At 39.7% G+C, this 22374-nt stretch overlaps 1 protein-coding gene across 7 annotated transcripts in view; it reads right to left on the reverse strand.

The window, feature by feature from the left end:
* Positions 1-19301, reverse strand: part of CTNNA2 (catenin alpha 2) — a 1320632-nt gene extending 1301331 nt beyond the window's left edge. For 2 of the 7 annotated variants that reach the window (XM_070479805.1, XM_070479797.1), the window contains exon 1: positions 18904-19299. The gene's annotated coding sequence lies outside the window, so the exon portion shown is untranslated. Of the gene's footprint in view, positions 1-18903 lie in introns of all 7 variants that reach the window. The other 5 variants (XM_070479812.1, XM_070479818.1, XM_070479775.1 and 2 more) reach the window with 4 other exon arrangements.
* Between the last annotated feature and the right edge of the window lie 3073 nt (positions 19302-22374).

Here is a 22374-nt window from a genome sequence, read left to right on the forward strand (position 1 = left end):
TTATTTACTCTTTGTATATATTCTTTGGAAAAATATCTATTCTAATCCTTTTCCCAGGACAAACAAGGCATTTGTCTTTTTACAATTAAATTATAATAATTCTTAATATAATATTCACTTTCTCATCAGGTATATGATTACAAACAGTTTCTCCCATTCTGTTGACTGTCATTTCACTTACATGATGGTGTCTTTTGAAGCACAAAAGTTTTCAATTTTGATGAAATTCAATTTATCTCTGTTCTTCTCTTTGGTGTCATATTTAAGAATCCATTGTTTGATCCAAGGTCATGAAGCTTTACATCAGTTTTTCTTCCAAGAGTTTTATAAAGATCTATGATATACTTGAAGCTATGCTTCCTATATGGGCTGAGATGGGGTCCAGTATCATCCTTTTGCCTGCAAATATTCAGTTTAAGACAAAAAGGCATGACACTGAAAGATGAGCCCCCCAGGTCTAAAGGTGTCCAGTATGCTACTGGGGAGGAGAACTACTAATAGCCCCAGAAAGAATGAAGTGACTGGACCAAAGCAGAAATGATGCTCAGCTGTGGATATGTCTGGTGATGAAAGTAAAATCTGATGCTGCAAAGAAAAATACTGCATAGGAACTTGGAATATTAGGTCCATAAATCAAGGTAAATTAGATGTGGTCAAGAAAGGGGTGGTAAGAATAAACATCAACATCTTAGGAATCAGTGAACTAAAATGGAATGGAATGGGCAAACTTAATTCAGATGACCACTGTATCTACTACTGTGGGCTAGAATCCCATAGAAGAAATAGAGTAGCCCTCATAACCAACAAAAGAGTCCAAAATGCAATACTTGGGTGCAACCTCAAAAATGACAGAATGATCTCAGCTCGTTTCCCAGGCAAGCCACTCAACATCACAGTAATCCAAGTCTATGTCCCTACCACAAGTGCTGAAGAAGCTGAAGGTCATCAGTTCTATTAAGACCTGCAAGACCTCCTAGAACTAACACCATAAAGAGATGTTCTATTCATCACTGGGGGTTGGAATGCAAAAGTACGAAGTAAAGAGATACCAGGAGTAACAGGCAAGCCTGGCCTTGGAGAACAAAATGAAACAGAGCAAAGGCTAACTGAATTCTGCCAAGAGAATGCTTGGTCATGGCAAATACCCTTTTCCAACAACACAAGAGATGAACTTACACACAGAAATCACCCAATGGCCAATACCAAAATTAAATCGATTACATTCTTTGTAGCCGAAGATGGAAAAGCTGTATAAAGTCAGCAAAAACAAGACCTGGAGTGACTGTGGCTCAGACCTTCAGCTTCTCATAGCAAAATTCAGGCTTCAACTAGAGAAAATGGGGAAAACCACCAGGCCATACAGGAACAGCTTAAATCAAATCCCCTATGAATACGTAGTGAAGGTAATGAATAGATCAAGGGATTAGAACTTGTAAACAGTATGCCTGAAGAACTAACATTGTACAGGAGGCAGCCAACAAAACCATCCCAAAGAAAAGCAAGAAGGCAAAGTGATCATCTGAGGAGGGTTTACAAATAGCTAAAGGAAGACAAGAAGTGAAAAGCGAGGGAGAAAGGGAAAGGTATATCCACCTAAACGCAGATTTCCAAAGAACAACACTGAGAGACAAAAAGGCCTTCTTCAATGAACAGTGTATAAAACTAGAAGGAAACAACAGATGAGGAAAGACTAGAGATCTGTTCAGGAAAACAGGAGATATTGAGGGAACACTTTGCCCAAAGATGGGCACAATAAAGAATATAAACAGTAGAGACCTAGCAGACACTGAAGAAATCAAGAAGAGATGCAAAGAACACACAAAAGAAATGTATAAAAAGAAATCCAAATGAACCAGATTACTACAATGATGTGGTCAGCAACCTAGAGGCAGACATCCTAGGAGCAAAGTCAAGGGGGCCTTGGGAACCACTGCTGTTAATAAAGCTAGTGGATGCTACAGAATTCCAGTAGGGCTAATCAAAACCCTAACGGATGATGCCATCAAGGTGCAGCACTCAGTATGTCAGAGAATTTGGAAGACCCAGCAATGGCCACAGGACTGGAAAAGGTCAATCCTCATCCCAATTCCCAAGAAGGGTTGTATAAAGAATATGCTAACCACTGGACAATTGCACTCCTCTCCCATGCTAGTAAGGTCATGCTAAAAATCTTGCATGTTAGGCTTCAGCATTACACGAACCAAGAACTTCCAAATGTCCACGTGCATGTGTGCTAAGTCATTTCAGTCGGGTCCGACTCTTTGCAGCCCTATGGACTGTAGCCTGCCAGGCTCCTCTGTCCATGGGATTCCCCAGGCAAGAGTACTGGAGTGGGTTGTCATGCCCTCCTCCAGGGAATCTTCCCAACCCAGGGATCGAACTCACATCTCTGATGTCTCCTGCATTGGCAGGTAGGTTCTTTACCACTACCTGGGAAGCCAAAGAAAGAGGAACCAGAGATCAAATTGCCAACATTCACAGATCACAGACAAAGATAGGGAATTCCAAGAAAACATCTACCTCTGTCTCACTGACTACACGAATGCCTTCGACAGTATGAATCATGATAAACTGTGGAAAGCTCTTAATGAGTTGGGAATACCAGACCATCTAACCTGTCTCCTGAGAAACCTTATGTAGGTCAAGGAGCAACACTTAGAACCCTGTATAGAATAACTGATTAGTTCAAGATTGAGAAAGGAGTACAACAGGACTGTCTGTTGTCACCCTGTATGTTTAATCTCTATGCTGAGCACATCATGAGAAATGCCAGGCTGGATGAGTTACAAGCCAGAATCAAGATAGGTGGGAGAAACATCAACAACCTCAGATACACAGATGATATCACTCTAATGGTAGAAAGCAAAGAGGAACTAAAGAGCCTCTCAATGAGGGTGAAGGAGGAGAGTGAAAGAGTTGGCTTAAAAGTGAATATTAAAAAAACTAAGACCATGGCACCTGGCCCCATTTCTTCATGGCAAATAGAAGGAGAAAAGGTGAAAGTAGTGAGATTTCCTCTTGGGCTCTAAAATCACTGTGGAAAGTGACTACAGCCATGAAATCAGAAGATGTCTGCATCTTGGCAGAAAAGCTATGACAAACCTAGACAGTGTGTTGAAAAGCAGAGACATTACTCTGATGATAAAGATCCATATAGTCAAGGCTATGGTCTTCCCAGTGGTCACATATGGTTGTGAGAGCTGGACCATGAATAAGGCAGAGCACGGAAGAATTGATGCCTTCAAACTGTGGTGCTGGAGAAGACTCCTGAGAGTCCCTTGGACAGCAAGGAGATCAAACCAGTTAATCTTAAGGGAAATCAACCCTGAATACTCATTGGAAGGACTGATGCTGAAGCTGAAATTCCAGTATTTTTATCTGACATGAAGAGCAAATTCATTGGAAAAGTTCCTGATGCTAGAAAGATTGAGGGCAGAAGGAAAACAGGAAATCAAAGGATGAGATGGCTGGATGGCATCACTGATACAATGAACTTGGGCAAATTTCGGGAATTGGTGAGGGACAGAGATGCCTGGTGTGCTGCAGTACATGAGGTCGCAAAGAGTCGGACATGACTGGGCAACTGAACAACAACAATAACAATTCAGTTGTCACAGAATCAACTGTTGAAAAGACTACCTTTCTCCTAACTGTCTTTTCACTCTTGTTGAAAAATAAATTGGTTATAAATATATGAGATTATTTATAGCTGCTCAATTCTATTCCATAGATCTATATGTCTAGACCAACACCACTACCACTCAAACTTGATTAGTAGTATTATAGTACATTTTGAAATGGAGAACTTGAATCCTCAAATTTTGTTCTTCTTTTTAAGAACTGTACTTGGCATTCTTGATTCCGCATGAATTTGAGAATTTGTTTGTCAATTTCAGAAAAAAAAAAGGCAGCTGGGATTCTGACAGCAATAGCACTGACACTGTAGATTAACTGGGGGAAACTATCATCTTAACAATATTAAGTCTTCTCATCTGTGAACATGGATGTCTTTAGAACTGCCTCAATTTCTTTCAATATTAGGCGGTGATTTCCAGCATGTAAGTGTTTGATATTTTTATACTGTTAGATATTTGCACTTTCTTGAATGAAAGGCAAAACTGTAACAGTATAACTTGCTTTATAATTATAATAAGAATAGAAATCAAATCTGTTCAAAGTTAATGTTCTAATAAAACTTTTATGATGTCATATATTTATAAATTTTTGATATGAATATTTTAAATAAATACCCAAAATGAGTATTTATTTTTGTACAATAACTTGTTATTGTTAAGAGCAATTCTGCAACTACAAGTTAGGCAAGCAAAAATAAAATGTAATATATCTGGACTTAGGAGGTCAGCTATTCATAACAGCAACGGCAACAACCTTTCTTTCACTGGCAGCCAGGCATTAAGAAAATTTCCTCAGATATACAGATATATCTCAAATTTTTTAAGCGGACTACAATAGAAAACACATATATGCTGCTCATGGATATTTTTATTCTAGCTTATATTGATTACTTTGTAACTTATACTTCATGGCAAATAGATGGGGAAACAGTGGAAACAGTGTCAGACTTTATTTTGGGGGTCTCCAAAATCACTGCAGATGGTGACTGCAGCTGTGAAATTAAAAGACGCTTACTCCTTGGAAGGAAAGTTATGCCCAACCTAGACAGCATATTAAAAAGCAGAGACATTACTTTGCCAACAAAGTTCCATCTAGTCAAGGCTATGGTTTTTCCAGTGGTCATGTATGGATGTGAGAGTTGGACTGTGAAGAAAGCTGAGCGCCAAAAAATTGATGCTCTTGAACTGTGGTGTTGGAGAAGACTCTTGAGAGTCCCTTGGACTGCAAGGAGATCCAACCAGTCCATCCTAAAGGAGATCAGTCCCGGCTGTTCATCGGAAGGACTGATGCTGAAGCTGAAACTCCAATACTTTGGCCACCTCATGCGAAGAGTTAACTCATTAGAAAACACCCTGATGCTGGGAGGGATTGGGGACAGGAGGAGAAGGGTATGACAGAGGATGAGATGGTTGGATGGCATCACCAACTCGATGGACATGAGTTTTAGTAAATTCCAGGAGTTGGTGATGGACAGGGAGGCCTGGCGTGCTGCAATTCATGAGGTCTCAAAGAGTCAGACACGACTGAGCGACTGAACTGAACTAAACTGAATTGATATTTATTTGTGTAATTCTTAAGGAAATACAGAATTATTATAAAGTTAACCACATTTTTGAGAGCTAGATTTAGTGATTCAGCATTAATGCAAATATCTTACAACCCTATGAATCATTACTTGCCACTTGCTACAAATTTTACATCCACAATCAACATTCTACAGTGAAAAAATTTCCAGTTTTCAATAGTAAATTTATATCATCTATTACAGTATGTTAGTATGGATCACAGGATCTTAAGGTGATGGGTTCATTAATGACAAATCAATACTGATATGTATGCATAAAGCCTAGACCAGATGAATAATTACAGTTCAAGGCAATTTGCCCATATTCTCAATTTGCAGAGTTAGTGAAGGGTTTCCATTCAAATAACAATTTCCCATGATAAAAGATCATGAAAATAACTAAAGTTAACCATCCCCCGAGGTTTGAAAAGGAAGATCTAGTGCCAAAAAATTTAATTTTGGGCAGGAACTGGAGACTTCCAAAGCTTCTTACTGGTGCTGAACTGGCCAGTGTCAGGATTTACGCATTTCTAAAAAACAATGCTGCCTGAAAGATGGAAAGAGTATGTCTTATAACAGCTTCGATATGAAAGTGATGACAACATAATACTTAATGTATCAAACAGCTAAATAATAAAGTCATTTAGATAAGTTTTTAAAGTTTAATACCACGAGCATTATCATAAGCATGTTAATACTATATTCAGAACACTGTTTAATCAACTCAGTCCAAGATCGAGAGAAGACAAAACCCAGGCCTGCAGGGTCACAAAGGAAAATGTTCATACAGGCCTAGAAATGCACTTAGTGAATATCTGGAAGTGAGTACAAGAAATCTATGCATACCCTGGGTATGCAGAGAAAGGCTCAACACATACTGATACTGGCACTCCTCTGGTGATTCGGTGGCTAAGACACCACCTGCCAACGCAGACGGCCCAGGTTCGATCCCTGGTGGGGGAATAGACCCCACATGCCTTAACTGAGTCCACTAAAGATCCTGCATGCCAAAAGGAAGACTGAAGATCCTGCGTGCCACAAGTAAGATCTGGCACAGTCAAATAAATAAATAAATACTGATATTGGTATACACATAATAATTTGCTTGGCTTACTGATATTGGTATATATATAATAATTTGTTTGGCTTACCATGGAAGAAAGAAATATTGAGAACAATTTTTAAAACAAAAATGTGTGTTTAGACTACAGTATAATGTATTTCATATATGAAGAATGAACCATTCATACATCAAACAGAAGAAAAAATATTTTACTTAAATTTAGGAAAAAACTAAGGACCTCCTTGGTGGTCCAGTGGTTAAGACAATGAACTTCCACTGCAGGGAGTGCCGGCTTGATTCCTGTCAGGGAACTAAGATCCACATGCTGTGTGGCACGGCTCAAAAAAAATTTTTTTTAATTAAGAAATAGATAAATACTAAGAAAAAAATGAGTACTATTCTTTTCATATGTATATATGTATATTAATTGAACCATAAATTGTTATAGCATACAAAGAGGTCATACAAAACTGTAAGAAAAACACAGGATAAAAAACAAATTTTAGGATAAAATATTTCAACAAGGTGATTCGGTTTAAAACCAAACACAAAAATCAAAAGGAATATTTTCTATATCAGCAATACCTTTTCAGGAAATGTAAAAAAAAAGTAAACCTTTTCCTAACAGCAGAAGAAACTACAAACAAGACAGTAATAAACTTAAGATGAAATGAGAAAGACTTTCTACTAGGAAGAAAACAATTTATAGTACTAAAGGGCACCAAAAAAAAAAAAAAAAAGGCCTTAATAAATGGAGTGACATGGCAATGGAAAGACTATGAATTAGAAAATTGTTACTCCTCCCTCAACTTAAGTACAATACCAATTAAAATACCAAAGGTGTTATTTACGAATTTGATAACCTTGTTATCATAGTCTTCTGAAGGAAAGGTACAAAAATAGATAAGGAACTTTGGAAAAAGGTAAGCCATCACTTACTGGATATCACAGTATACTCCTATCAATAGCAGTTATAACAGTATAACAACAACAAATTTTTTATACCCAGAGAGTAAAAAAGTCCTATAACTTAAGATAAATAACTCACCAGAAAAACATGTGCAGAAATATGAACACACTCATCAGAAGAGAGGCAAAACTTGGCCATTAGGCACAAAAAAAAAAAAAAAAAAAAAAGGAAAGATAATCAACCTTCCTAAAAACCAGAGAAATAAGCTCTATGACAAGGATACTGTTACCAAAAGGCACGTGGGGTCTGGCTGCTCACCATGCAAGAGCCAATAAACAGCCCAGGATGGTGGAAAGGAAAGTTTGCTTTATTTCAGATGCTGGCAACTTGAAGGGAGAGCAGACATCATCTGAAATCAAGCAGACTTTGTGTGTGTGTGTGTGTGTGTGTGTGTGTGTGTGTGTAACTTAGTCATGTCCAACTCTTTGTGACCCCATGGACTGCAGCCCACCAAACTCCTCCATCCATGGAATTCTCCAGGCAAGTGTACTGTAGTGGGTTGCCATTCCCTTCTCCCGGAGATCTTCCTGACCCAGGGACCGAACTTGTGTCTCCAGTATTGTAGGCAGACTCTTTACCATCTGAGCCACCAGGGAAGTCCAAAGCAAACTTTTCTTCCCGCTAACCTGGCTTTTTATTGGCCTCTGAGAAGCAAACAGCTAGACCCCACATACCTTTCAGTAACAATACCATGTTTACGTACCAGTGGTCAATTTTCCAAGTTTAAAACTTTTATGTTTTATTAGAAGAACAAGGAAATAAGCACCTTCACACCTATTTATGGAATATAATTCAGTACAACTAATTTGAAGAGCAATTAGGCATCAACTATTAAAATCTAGAATGCATAGATCTCATGACCCAAAATTAACAGGTATCAAGCTACCCTTCAAAAATATGTAGGTGGGTAAGAAAGTGACAAGAATATTCACCACAGCAAAGTTTGAAATAAAAGTAAAATAAAAGGCACAAAGGAAAATAACAGGAACAAACTGTCTATGAAAACATACAGATTAAATAAACCATGGTATAATCATACTATAAAAAACAGGCAGCAGTGAAAAAATAATAGTGATAACTCATGCTACCAGCTAAGGTGTATGTGAATCAAAAATGATGTATACAGCCATGCTATTACTTAAGTATTATATATTATACATGATATATATTATACTGATTATATATATGTATATATATATAATACGTAATATACATTATATTAATTATATATATGGCCCAAAGATATTGACCATCTATATCTTTGAGGCACTCCCATGGGGCCACCAAAGTCAACTTCCTGCCCATAACACAGCCCACAGTTGAAAGTAGATCGATGAAACATTTCATCTCTGTAGACAGCCAAAAACTAGAAACTTAAATTCTAACCAATGTAACATTATATAGAAATTAACATAGAGGAAGATTTTTTATTATCCCAGTAAGTGCTTTGGTATGTTTAGTTTAAAAAAATAGGACACAAAATTGTATCTCAGCTTTGCTTTAACAAGTCCCCCACCAAACTCAGATACACTCAAAGGGGTAAAAGCTCAAAATTCACTCAATGTTCAATAAATAGTTGGATGGCAATAATTTTTATTCTCACGTTTCTTTTTCTGGTTGCTTTCTAGATGTTCTACAGTGGGCATGTATTGTCGAAGGATCAAAGACAAAACATGTTCTTTCTGAAACAGTGTGTTTTCTGTTATTGCATTCTTGAGGTGCCTTTATACAGATAATGCCAAAATATTTCTCTACTCCCAGCCTCTGCCCTTCATTTCAGTCCCACTTGTCAGCTGCCTACTTAGCAGTTAGCAGCATCCCTGCTTCAGTTCTGGTTATGACTTCACCTCTCCCACTGCTGTGCTCATTGATCCCATCTTCCTGCTGGCTCAGCCCTGTCCCAGTTCCCAGACCAAGGCAGGACTGAACTGAAAAGTACTAACACAAGGTCTGCTCGTTCCCCATCTCTGCCCCATCCTCTGCTAAAGCAATGTTTCCAATTTGTGGAAAAGTCTGCCTAGACTTTTGATCCATGCCCCTGAGAAGTCAGTACCACACTGTAATACACACTGTATTATACTCTGGCATTTAAACCACTCAGGCACTTTTCACCTTTACTAGATTGTCAACTTATGGGGATCAAATATTAATACTATTCTTACTCATATACACAGCCAGGGCTATGCCCCCCAAAACAGCATTTTGAATAATTTGTAAGAAAGTATCTGATGAATGACTGCAACATTTGTTGAACCAGAAACTTGTCTGATTTGTTCAAAGGCAGAATGAGTTTGCAGACTTAATATAATCAGCTAGCATTTATCAAGAAACCAATGGGGGCCCAGGCTTGTAACAGGGAAATATTAGAATCAGCAAAGGTATGGCTCCTCTCCTTGACACAGTTAAAATCTAAAGTGGTTGACAACTTAAAAAAAAAAAAAAAGAATAATTACTGTTTTAGCTTCTGCCTTAACAAGCAAAACATGAAAATCTTCTTGCCTGAGGTCCTGATTTCACAGATGGGCAAACTGCAATTGAGTTTGCCTGCCTGGATTCCAGACTACTGCCAGTGCTGACTTTTGCCTCCTGTCCCAACTCCGCGGGCCCGTGTGCCTGGCTCTGCCTGTCATCATTTGTATGCTTGCCCACTATGCACAATTCCCTTGGATCTAGACTCCCTCCCTCTCCGGTTCAAGCTGTGATCTAGGATCTAAATTTCTCCCTTCCTCTTTTCCCAGGGTACCTCTGTCACCTGCTTCTATGTACATACCCACAATAACAAGCTGTGACTACAATCCTCGTTTTCTGCTTCAATCTCTTTCCCACAAGACTGACAACATCATGGCAGGCCTCTAAATCAACTTGAAACAAACACTGTTGCTTGCTGACCCAACTGTTCATTTTCTTTTCTTTATTGAACTTCCATTTAACTCAGCCATTCTCTTCACCTCCTCCCAACAGCCAGGAGCTTCATGGAAAGCTGACCCATCTCAGCCCCTACAGCTAGCTGGACTGGGGATCCTGTGCTGGCCAGTGAGATCAGAGATAAGGGAGGACTTCTGGCAAAGTTTCCTCTTTTTTTGCTGGCAGACATCACTACTGCATGACGGTGTGCTCAAAACTGCAGCAGCCAAGACAACACCAAAGCTAAGGATGAAGTCTAGATGCAGAGGGATCAGGGGGAAGAGCAGAGAGGGGATGCTGACCCAAGGTCTGCCCCCGGAGCCACCCATCCTCTGCATTTCTTGTCATTTTTACAAATTCTTTTGAATGCATTCCCTTTCCTCTGCTGCCAGGCTACAGATAAGTAAAGGCCATATCTCAGCAGTTTTGTTTTCTACTTCAAAAAAGTAACTTTAACATAGGGATTGGTTGGCTATTTGGGTTGTTTTTAGTTTGAAGCTATTATGAGTAATGCCACTATTAATTTTCATGTAAATGCCTTTGTGCAGGTTTTCATTTCATCTGGGAGTGGTTGTACTGTAAGAGTATTTTTAACAGTAGGAAGAATATGTCTCCTAAAGTGTTACATCCCACCAAGGTATGAGGGCTTCATTTGCTTCAGATCCTCTCCAAAGCTTGATATTGTCAGTATTATTAAATTTAGCCATTCTAGTGTTTGTACAGTGGTAGCATATTGTGGCTTTTATATTTTATTATTTGAGTGAACAACAGACAATCACCTCTCATATGCTTACTGCTCATTCATATATCTTTTTGTGAAATATTTCTTCAGATATTTTGTTTTGGTTGGATTGTCTTACTGAGATGTAAGCGTTCTATAAACAATCAGAACAACTATTCCATTTCCAGATATATAGAGACAGAAATAGAGATACATAGGTCTAGCAAATCTGGAGTCTTTTGAAGAACAAAAGTTTTTTGCTTTTTTTTAATTTTGATAAAGTCTCGTTTATCTTTTTCCTTTAACTTTATTATTAATGCTTTTAGGACCTACTTTATCTAACTAATCTTTATCTAACCCAAATCACAAGGAGTTTCTCCTGTAATTTCTTCTAGAAGTTTATAAACTCTAAACTCTTCTTTTTTGTACTCAGTCATGTCCAACTCTTCGCGACCCCATGGACTGTAGCCCACCAGACTCCTCTGTCCATGGGATTTCCCAGACAAGAATACTGGAGTGGGTTGCCATGCCTTCCTCCAGGGGATCTTCCTGACCCAGGATCGAACCCATGTTTCCTGTAACTCCTGCACTGGCAGGCAGGTTCTTTACCATTGCGCCATCTGGGAAGTCTGCTGCTGCTGCTGCTGGGAAGTCTAACCACAGACAAATCCCAAACACATTATATTCATCAAAAGGAGAAGACATAAATGAGTACATATTCTATGATTCAATCTATAATCACTTTTGGAACAGCAATATTCACTTTTGGAACTAGTCTATAGAGACAGAAAGAAAATCAAGCAGAAGGTCATTTTTCAGGGCAATGAAAATATTCTCTATCTTAATTGCAGTAGTGGTTACATAGGTGTATTTATCAATACACAATAGTAAGCTAAATGGATGCACTTCTTATATATAAACTATCTCAACAAATTTGATCATAAAAAAATTTAATGCAGCTGGATTGGTTGAAAGACAGACAACCAAACAGTCCTATGGGATAGGATTTAAGCAATAAGCAAAATTTTGCATGTGTCCAAGGCAAAAATATTAACCTTAGAGTATATGTAACTACTTTTATAAATATTTCCTAATTCTAAACTCATTAATGCCATATAGTGTTTCAAAGACAGTGGCATTACTCCAATAAGCCAAACATATACTAGGCTAGTCCCTATCTGGAGGTAGCAACTGATTTGTATCTCCAGTCCAGGAAGGATTTTTTTAAAAAGGAGAAAAAGGGAAGGATGGAGAGGTTAATAAAGGGACAGATCCTTTAGTTCTCCCTTGGCCCAGAGACTCTATGAACCTAAATTTGAAGTTTTCTTGGGAAAGGGAAAGCATATGACACTGAAGGTAAAGATTTTTCTCATGCAGCAGCAGTATACATTTCAAAAGAAAAGAAAAAAACAAATAGGACACAGTAAGAAATAAATCATTAGGCCTTGAAGTTTTAAGGGAAATTCACATGTGAAATTATAGAATTTTATACCTAGAAGATACTCTATATCATCATGTCCACTCCAAGTCACTTAAAAAAGGTACAGATTAAATTAATAAGCCTTAGAGGGTTTCAGGTTTGTTTAGTCACACAGTAAAGAATCTGCCTGCAATTCAGAAGACTCGGATTCAAAACCTAGGTCGGGAAGGTCCCCTGTAGAAGGGAATAGGTACCCACTCCAATGTTCTTGCCTGTAGAAACCCATGGACAGAGGAGCCTAGCAGGTTACAGTCCATGGGGTCATAAAGAGTCAGACACAACTGGGAGACGTTCACTTCACTTCACTTAGTCAATCAGTTGAAAATCTGGAGTAAAAACCCAGGTGTCCTGATTCCTTATTCAGTTTTGTGATAAAATTGTAATTTCTAGCCCAATGCTCTGCATGGAGCAGACATTAAAAAAAAAATACCTGTTGAATGAATTCATGTTAGATAAATGTGATTTTAAAAATACAGAGAAAGCATAACTGAACAGAGGGATAAATTTAGATGATGGCACTTTTTTTCCCCCAATGAGTTCTGTATATACTTCTTTATACTATTTCTGCATTTAAGAAGGAAAACAGAAGCACATTTTGTGAAATTACTCTGGCAGGTATCAATGTCTAAAGAAAAATACTGGGGACAACTGGTAAACTCTTAAGAGTTACGGGACACCTTTTCTAAGAAATATTTGAGGGCAATTAGCTTTATGAGGTAGTTAATGGACATTTCTATCTCCTTACTAAAAGATGCATCAACAACATTTAAAAACTGCCTCAATTCAACCAGTCAATCCTAAAGGAAGTCAGTCCTGAATATTCACTGGAAGGACAGATGCTGAAGCTGAAACTCCAAAACTTTGGCCACCTGCTGCGAAGAACTGATTCACTTGAAAAGACCCTGATGCTGGGAAAGATTGAAGCCGGGAGGAGAAGGGGACGACAGAGGATGAGATGGTTGGATGGCATCACCGACGCAATGGACATGAGTTTGAGTAGGGTCCAGGAGTTGGTGATGGACAGTAAAGCCTGGTGAGTTGCTGTCCATGGGTCACAAAGAGTCAGACATGACTGAGCAACTGGACAGAACTGACTGAACTGAACTCAAGCCCAATGAATTAAAAATAAAATTTTAAGACTGTATTCTTCTCACCAAAATGTTGTCTAATCACAAAATCAGAAGAGAATGAACCATACCCTGTTATCTTAAAGTTCAAGAACCATAGGTAGAAATAAGATAGATACAAAGAAACAGTAAGAAATAAAATGATACACAGAGAACATCAGGGTTGCTTTGCAATGTACCAGAGAAACAGATTAGGAAAAAACTTGCTGACAGTCCCTCCCACAGGCACACAGAGGGACTAGAATGACTGATAGCGAGCTTTAGATGTCACAAGCTGATCCCATGTTACATAAGAAAATCGGCTTCCCCACCTTGGAAATTACACATGCCACCAGTGACGATGCAGGAAAGAGGGAAAAAGGACAGCTGAAACTGCTGGGCAGAGAGCTCCAAAAACAAACACGAAATTTACACTTTCTTTCCACCCATCACTTCTGGGCCCTCTTGCCCTCTTGCTCTCTACTTACAAAATAAATACCCAACTCAAAAGTTGATGGAGACACATCTGCATTTTGCCCACTTGCTCTGGTACAAATGTCAGATTCTCTGGTCTTTTATGGAGTCACTGTGGTTTCTGAGTAGCTGTCAAAGAACTGACATACCCCCCATTGGAGTTCACGGCTTGAGTTGTGAAATATCAAGGTGCCATGAAAAAAAGGATCTTGGATTTACTGCAGATGTGTAACGAGCAATATAAGCCCAATTTACACATATGAGCATATTAAAAGTGTCCTATTAACTGAACAGGCAGTTAAAAATTTTTCAGCTCAATAGATGAAATGAAATTAACTTTATCTCATCCTTATTCTACTTTTCCATGTTCTCTATAAGTTAAGGTCACTGCTTAATTTACAGAGAACATAGTTGCTTCTTTTTCATTCCTGTTAATGTACACTATCTTCACATATGAAAAATAATAGTCTGAGTTGTATATACAGATATGGCCTTTAAATAAGAATGAATAAAAGCCCTATAAAATTAAGCTGTATAAGGTCAGACTATCACTTTTGTATAATGAGTTACAATCTCAAAGAGCTGTGGAATGCATATTTGTGGTTGAGTTCGAACTCAGGTCCAAAGTAAAAATCCACATATGAGGAAAATTAAAGCATCTGAAAGTAGTTTTTCAAAAATCACTGGTTCTTTAATATGAAACTGACTAGAAGTGGCACATTGGAAAATGTTTTATTTACATCTGTTGCATCCTTAAAACATCAGAATATTAAGAAAATTTCCAAAATGGAAAATAAGAATGCTACAGTCTATGTTTGTTAAACTTCTAGTTTGGGGAAATACATTCATGTTTTTAACCATATATATCTTAAGATAATATTCATGAGATTAATTTTGTGTATATTAGAACTACAAAAAATAATTATAGAGTATTTTACTATTTTGGAGAAAAGAATGAAATTATGTCTATCTATTAAAAATAAATTAAATATGAGTACTGAAACTTGTAACTTGCAGGTAAATTTTTCTGGAAATTTTTTCGATAAAATAACACAAATCATTTATGCTTTTGGATCCAATAAACACCAGTCAAAAATAAAGACGTGTCAACAGACCTAGCCAATGGGCAACTATCACCCCACGCTGAGCGGGTGTTTACCTTGCTCAATGCACAATCCCAGACAGACCCTCTGTTTGCCATCACACCCTAGTCTCCCAGCAAACACTTGCAAAGAGCATAACTCACTGGGAATCATTAATAACCTCAAACACCAAAACAAAGAAAAAGAAAGAAAAAGAAAGTTCCAGGAAATACAATTACCCTAATAATGCCCAGCTTTATGTATGACAAAATAATCATGGCTACTATTCTCCAAGTATGTATTCTGGAATATTCCTGGGTTAAGGCAAAACAAGAGAGAGCTGAGATAATCATGATATTAAATCTTTATTATCTAGAAAGGTCAACTTTCTGTCTTGAAGTTTAAAGAAAAGAGACAGAAAGAATACTCTGGGTCCTCACTATGACACAGACCTTGAATCCTGTGTCTTGGTGTGGGGTTTTGTGTGAGACAAAGAACTGAAACAGGTCCTCTGGGTAGCTGCATATTCTGTGATAAAATGGATCCCACAATACAACAAGTTGTCTTGTCCCAAGTGAGAGGCTAATTACTCTGACCGTATGTGTTTAACACTGTTTAATACACTCCCCAGTAGTCAAGTAATCAGTCTTCCCAAACACACTGGTGTTTCTCCCCTCTACTTTTGTTCCAGCTGTGTACCCACCCTGCATGAAACCTTCCCACGAGTCTGTCCAAGCCCCACTGCGACTCCTGAATATAATCGTTCTTAGACTACATAAATAACTGTCCTCTCCACAATCCCTGTAACCACTTAATTTCTTTCCAGCACATAATCATATATTGTCTTAGATTGTTTTAAATCAACTTCCTAATTATAATACTGTTTAAGATATGCTTTGTTTACTCCAAGTACTGTAATTAACACATTTAACCCTTTCAGTAATCCTAAGAATCAAGGTCTACCATAATTCCCATTTTGCAAATGAGGGGAAGGGCTTAAATAATATACAAGGGTATAACACTAGTACGTAAGTAGAGCATGCACTCATATATAAAGCTCTCTCCAAAGATCTTGCTCTTTACCACTGTGAAATATGACCTCATGCAAAAGCCTGTTCTCCTCAACTAGGCTGTAAGCTAAGGTCAAAGGCAGTGTCTTTTTACTTCTTTTGAAAACCTCATACACTTAAGCTTAGGGTTAAGCGGTTTTAAGAACGCTGAGAAAACCACAGAGAATGTTCCAGAATATTTGCTACAGGGTCCATAAGATGTACTACTGGGTTTTTATCTGTACCATACATTGTTAAAGGTCTAGTCAAGTAAAGCAAGAAGTCTCCAGAAGTTAAATTCTTCTGAGGAAGTTGGCTGGACTTTATCTGTAAAGTGAATAATGATGAGAGTAGCAGGGCTGCTTTTTAAGCCACTAGTTCTTCAGTTTCATATTTTGCTCATTTTACTCAAGTCTCTCTCAAAATCCCGCTGTAAACAAATGTTATTTTCTCTTCTATCTGCTAATAACTTGTAAATTTTGTTTTCACTCAGTAGATGAATGTTTACAAAGGAAACAGATAAACAGTATTTTTCTTTCCATAGTCAGCACAATATTAAAAACAGAGGCATACACCCACATCACTCTGTAAAGCAAAACTGCGATCAGGAAAGAGCAGGGCTGTCTGAGGGGCTGCCTCCTCCCCTAGCTTACAACCCCGAAGCTCCACAGAGAAAGCACAGTAGAGCTGTTAGAAGCGGGGAAAGTCATTTGAAAGTAAATTAGGACAAAACTAACGGATTGTGTTCATATATAACTACTATCAAAGGTTTTCACTAGCGTCATGGCATTCCCGGGAAATGAACAAAAACAAAAACAGAAGAGCCCTGCCTACAATTGTGTTAGCTCTTAAGTAATGTAACCACTCAAATATGGATAGGGTTGACAGCAATTCTGCATCAGGGTAACACTGACAATGCCACCCAGCTTCAGCCAAGCCATTAATGGAATTGCAATCCTATCAAGGGGAGTTGGGGCAAGGGGTGGATCCATCATTCCTAATATCATGCACTTCCCCCCAAAAAAACTGATTCAGATGATTAACTGTGTCAGCTCTTTGTCAAATCAGCACTCAATCACTTTGGAAGGTAATTCTCTTTAACTCAACTCCTACTTTACATTCCCATAAAATATGAAAGTGCATATTGCACCACTGGCATATAATAACTTAAAAGAAAAAAAAAATCAACAATTTGCTCCACAGCATAGTTTCTTACTGGACGCTTCATTGAATCCACCATTAATTTCAGTCCCTCCCCAAACACTCATTAAACATAAAATACAGCTCTCTGTAGAAATTAAGGGTTTTTATTTTTGTGTTTTTTTTTAAAGATGAGTATAGATAAAACAAAATACAGGCTTCTAAACACTCCATTTCTGAGTTATACTTATCCTACTTGTTGGATCTTTCTGAAATGATGAATACACTAAAAATTCTGAGGCAGGGCTATCCCACCAGGTATGAATAAACTTTCAGCAGCAACTCTTGCTAAAAGGAGCACTGCCAAATCACTATTAATATATATATAATAGAAGAGGTTAGACTGTAAGCTAAAGAAAGCAGAGTAAAATATATCATTTGGTGAAAATAAACAATGCAAAACCAACTGAAATTTTAAATTGTTCACAACGGTCCCAAAGATAATTCAACTTTCCCATTGGTGTACACCACAAACAGAATCACACAGTACTTTTCAAACATCTTCACGATTTCTGTAAGGTGCATGAGAAAAGGTAAGGGTATCTGCTAAAGGTATCATGCAGCTAATTCTATCAAAACGATATATTTCTAAGCCTGTGGAGTATAACCTCATCACTCCAGTCTATTGTGCTCCTTTAGAAGTTAACTCATGATGAACAAAAGTCCCTCTCTTCCACTCCTCTGCTCTCTGTTTTCCCAAATCCATCCAGCCTAGCGTTTTGTATGCTGACCCAAACATTCCACAAATAATGCTGGGGTGCACACACGAAAGTTTTAGAGAGTTTCTGCCTCTAAAGTAGACCGTGGCAGAACTAAGGACACACGGGTTCAATTTCAAGGCAAATATTGGGCGGGTGGTTTGAAAATATCAATTCAAAGAGGCCTAGGGAAGAGAGATACAGGCATCCACCGCCACCACCCTCCCTCTCCCCTCCCCTCTCCCTCTCTTGTTCTCCTCCTCTCTCCTCGTCCCTCCTTGTGGCTCCTGACAGAGACAATCAAAGCCGGGAAAACTGGGTTTTAAATCAGTGACACACACACTGGGAATATGTAATTCCCCAGAAGGAAAAAAGAAACTGCTACAGAGGGGCGTGGGGGGTTGTTGGCAACATGTCTAAGTGACAGCCCTCCCCACCCCCACCCTAATACAGCACAAATCCACAGATTCTTCCCCGACCCTCTTCTCCTTCCAGTTCCCGGTACTCTATCCAACTTGACCCTTAATCCAAACAACACAGAGATCCACAGGGCATCCGCTATGCAAGAGCGTGTCTCTCAGTAGATGTGCCCAATTTTTTGGAAGCCCCTGAATCCGGACAGTTGTACCAGGCAAGGGATCTCCCACTGGGGAAGGGGTGAAGAAAGGAGGAAAAAAAAGAGATGGAGACAAGAGGAAAGCGAGGCAGAGCTGCGCTCTATAGCGACTGGCTGAAAGGAAGATAGGGAAGAAAGAAAGGGTGGGAAGGAAGCGGGGCTGGGAGAAAAGAAGAAAGGGATGAAAGAAAGGCTGGAAGGGGAGAGGAGAGAGGGATGTTGGGAAGGATGAGGGCGGGAGGGTTGGGGAGCAGGGAGGGAGGGGAGGACGCAGAGGATGGGAGGGAGACAGGGAGGGAGGGAGGCAGCAAGGATGGAGGATGCTCTGCCCGGGACTCACCTCTGTGGGTCGGTGGGAGTTTCTCGCCCTCCTCCTCTCTCTCGTCCGTTCCCAGCAGCTGGCGGGGAAACCACTGACGGGACTGGAGAAGCGGCGGCGGGGAAGAGGGCAGCAGCTGCAGCAGCCGCCTCTGGCCGAGGTGCGGTGCCTCCCGCTCCGCCCGCCAGCCCGGGTCTCCGCCTCACTCGCGGCTGGAAGCAAAGCCGCTCCCCCCTCCCCCCGCCCGCCCCGCGTCCTGCCCAAGCGCGAGCGGCAGCGGCCCGGATCGCCGCTAGGGGAAGCGGCCAGTGCGCAGGCGCGGCCGCCTGCTCTCTTGCGCGCCCCCGCGGCCCCGCGGCCCCCGCGGCTCGGCGCTCCGCGGGGCTAGGACAGGCTCGGGGCGGGGGCCACGGGCGCGCGCGGCCTGGGGAGCGCCGAGCAGGCGGGGCTGGGCGGGGCTGGGCGGGGCAGTGCTGGGGAGCGAGCCGGCAGCGCCGCAGGTGGGGGGAGGGGACAGTGGCGAAGGGGCACTGCCGAAGGGCGCAGGTGCCGTGTCCATGACAACAGCGTTACTCTGCGGGCGGGGACGCAGTGAGCCGCCCGAAGACCAGGGACAGACACCCACCGAGTGCAGGAGACGTCCCAGGGGAGAAGGTTATAGGGCTTGCAGAGCAGGAAGAAAGGGTGAGCGGGAGAAGGCGGGGGGCAGGGCTCCGGTGCAGTGAAGGCAGTGACCGACGCAGGAGTGAGGTTTGGGGGGACAAAGAAGAGGGGGCTGCACTTTAAAAGGGACTAAAAGAGGATGGAAGTATTAAAACAAGTGAAACGTGCTCATTTCACACGCCTGTATTGAGTGCTGTCTCTGAAAAGGACGTTGTGAGTCTTTTATCAATTCAAAGACTATTACTGAGACCCTAATTTGTACCAGGCACTCAACTTAGGCATTTTGAGATATCCAATAATGTATAGTATAAGGTGTTCGTCCTCGTGGAGGTTATGCTTTAGTTGAGGAACTTACATGGAGATTTCATGGAGCACGTGCTCCGCCTACCACCATCAGCTGGGGCTTGATGATAGTGGAATGTAACTGTTACAGAAGTGCTAGAACCGGAAAAGATGCACAGCTATATCAAACGTGAAAGGTAAGTTATAGCTGCCTTTGTTCTGCCACAGTGCCGAGTGATTTTCTAAATCAAGAGAGAAAAATAAAGACAAACAAACCAATGGCAGTTTGGTATGATAGACGTGATACTGTATATACAACATACAAACTGGCCTCCTCGCCTACAAGCATCAGTGTGTTTGTTCATGCACGGATTTATATCACATGGTGCACGCATTTTTTACACTTCTTCACTGGCAGCGTCAGATATGTTACACCCCCCTCTCATTCCCAACCTGGTATCAGCTGCAATTGTTTTAAGATTGTCAAGCCCCTGTAATTTATTCTCTCCAGGCGATTACTTTATACTTCTATCTCTGTCTATTCCTCTATCTTTCTCTCCCAATATATTTTTGCCTTTCTTTTCTATTGTCATCACCACTTAGCCATTTTTTAAAAATCCGTGGGATAAAGTGGACAGAAGTCACCAGATGTAGGATTAAGAAAAAAAAAAAAATCCCTCAACCTGGAACGGTGCTTCAGGACCATGGACAGTGCTGTCGCATGCTCCTCCCACCCAGCTAGATCCTGGGCTCAGCCTATGGATTCTGGAGAAAGATGCTAAGAAAGTATTGAGCGTGCTTCAAGAAGTAAATTCAGAGTGCCAAATGATTTCTGATAAAACACAGGAACAGAGTAGAAAACGAGAAGCGCGTACCGTGGACTGGAGCAAGTAGGAAGCAAGTGGGCTCAGCTAGATTTTGAGTAAAAAATGGGTAAGATTTAGGGAAGCATCAGAGGACCCTAAAGTGGTGAGAGGAGAATAGTTCTGTCTGTCAGGGAGGTGCTTGAATAAAAATAGGAAGTATCTTCCTGGAGTTGGAGAACACCTCTGAGTTCAGATGATCCAAAAACATGGAAAGGTTAAAAGCAGTCCCGGTTAAATGAGATACAATACTCTCTCAAGGAGGTTTTGTTGCTGTTACTCTGATTTCTTATTCTCTGGTCAGGCTGATGGAATAAACCAAAACATACAGATCGAAGGGTTATGAAACCTCCCTTTCATTGGGTTGAGAACATTCATTTATAGCTTTGTACATTGTTTTAGATTAGGCTTAAATTTATAATTCTATGTTTTAACTGGCAGCAGACAGGGGAAAAAAAAAACCTAATGTAAACCAAGTGTTATCTTGTCAAAATGAGATGGCCTTGGTTTTTGTCTTTTAGTGACTTTTTAAAATATTAGATATTATTGGGGGAAATTTTTTAAGTTAGTTGTAAAATACTTATCTTTTTTTTTTTTTTTTTTGGTCCACACAATTACTTTAAATTAGAATTAGTAAAAAATAACTGCGTAAATGCCATCTCTTCTTTCTCAGCCCCCTGATCTTTCTCACTCTTCCTTCAAAATGCAACCAACTGTTTGTCAGTCAAATAATTATAAGAAATTACTCAGGCAATCCATTTAAGTAACCAACAGGCAAAGGACAGCTGAATTTTTTTTCTCTGTCTCCCAAAAATTTGCTAGCACTTTCTTTCATGTTTTGATTGAAGGGAAACCTCCAACCCCTACCTATTCTATGGAAACATCCAAATTGAGTATTTATTTATTTCTCTCAGATAATAGTATAAACATCCTTGAATAAATAATGGCTATTATTTGATACTGAAAAGCTATCATTTTATTTGTTCCCATTCTAAACCAAGAGGAAAATTTTTAACTTTATTGCTTTTGTTTTGAGACCACTTGTGAGTCTGGCTGTTTTCAGTTTTCTTGATTTAAGTGTCGTCCTTCATTTCAATGACATAAACATATACAGCCCTAAGAAAACAAGTTTTCCCCTCCCCCACTCATATTAAAGACATGTCAACCTAAGTACGAAGCAGAAGAGTACTGTTTAAAGTGCATTATTGTATACAAATGGAAAAAACACTGTATATATTTAACATGCAGTGATATGACATCTAGGTTTTTAGAACAAACTCCAAACCAAATCTAGTGAATCCTAAGTAAAACCATCCCTAGTGCTTATACATTTAAGTAAAACCATCCCTAGTGCTTATATATTTAAGTATCAGGTCTCTACACACTGGGGCCCTCATTCAGTCTGTCAGCTTCCGAAATTTTTCAGTCAAATCCTCCTGAGCAATTCATATTTTAAGTAGACTTTATATTTTATAGCAGTTTTAGATTCATAGCAAAGTTGAGAAGGAAGTACAGAGTATCCATATACCTCCTTCAAACACACAGGCAAAGCCTCTCCACACTATTGATAGCTCACCACAAGGAAACATTTGTTAAAATCTGTGAACCTTCATTGACGTATCATTATCACTTTAAGTCCATAGTTTGCACTAAAGTTCACTCTTGCTGAAATTTTTTGGGTTTT

The sequence above is a fragment of the Odocoileus virginianus genome, chromosome 2, assembly GCF_023699985.2.
Source record: "Odocoileus virginianus isolate 20LAN1187 ecotype Illinois chromosome 2, Ovbor_1.2, whole genome shotgun sequence".
NCBI lineage: Eukaryota > Metazoa > Chordata > Mammalia > Artiodactyla > Cervidae > Odocoileus > Odocoileus virginianus.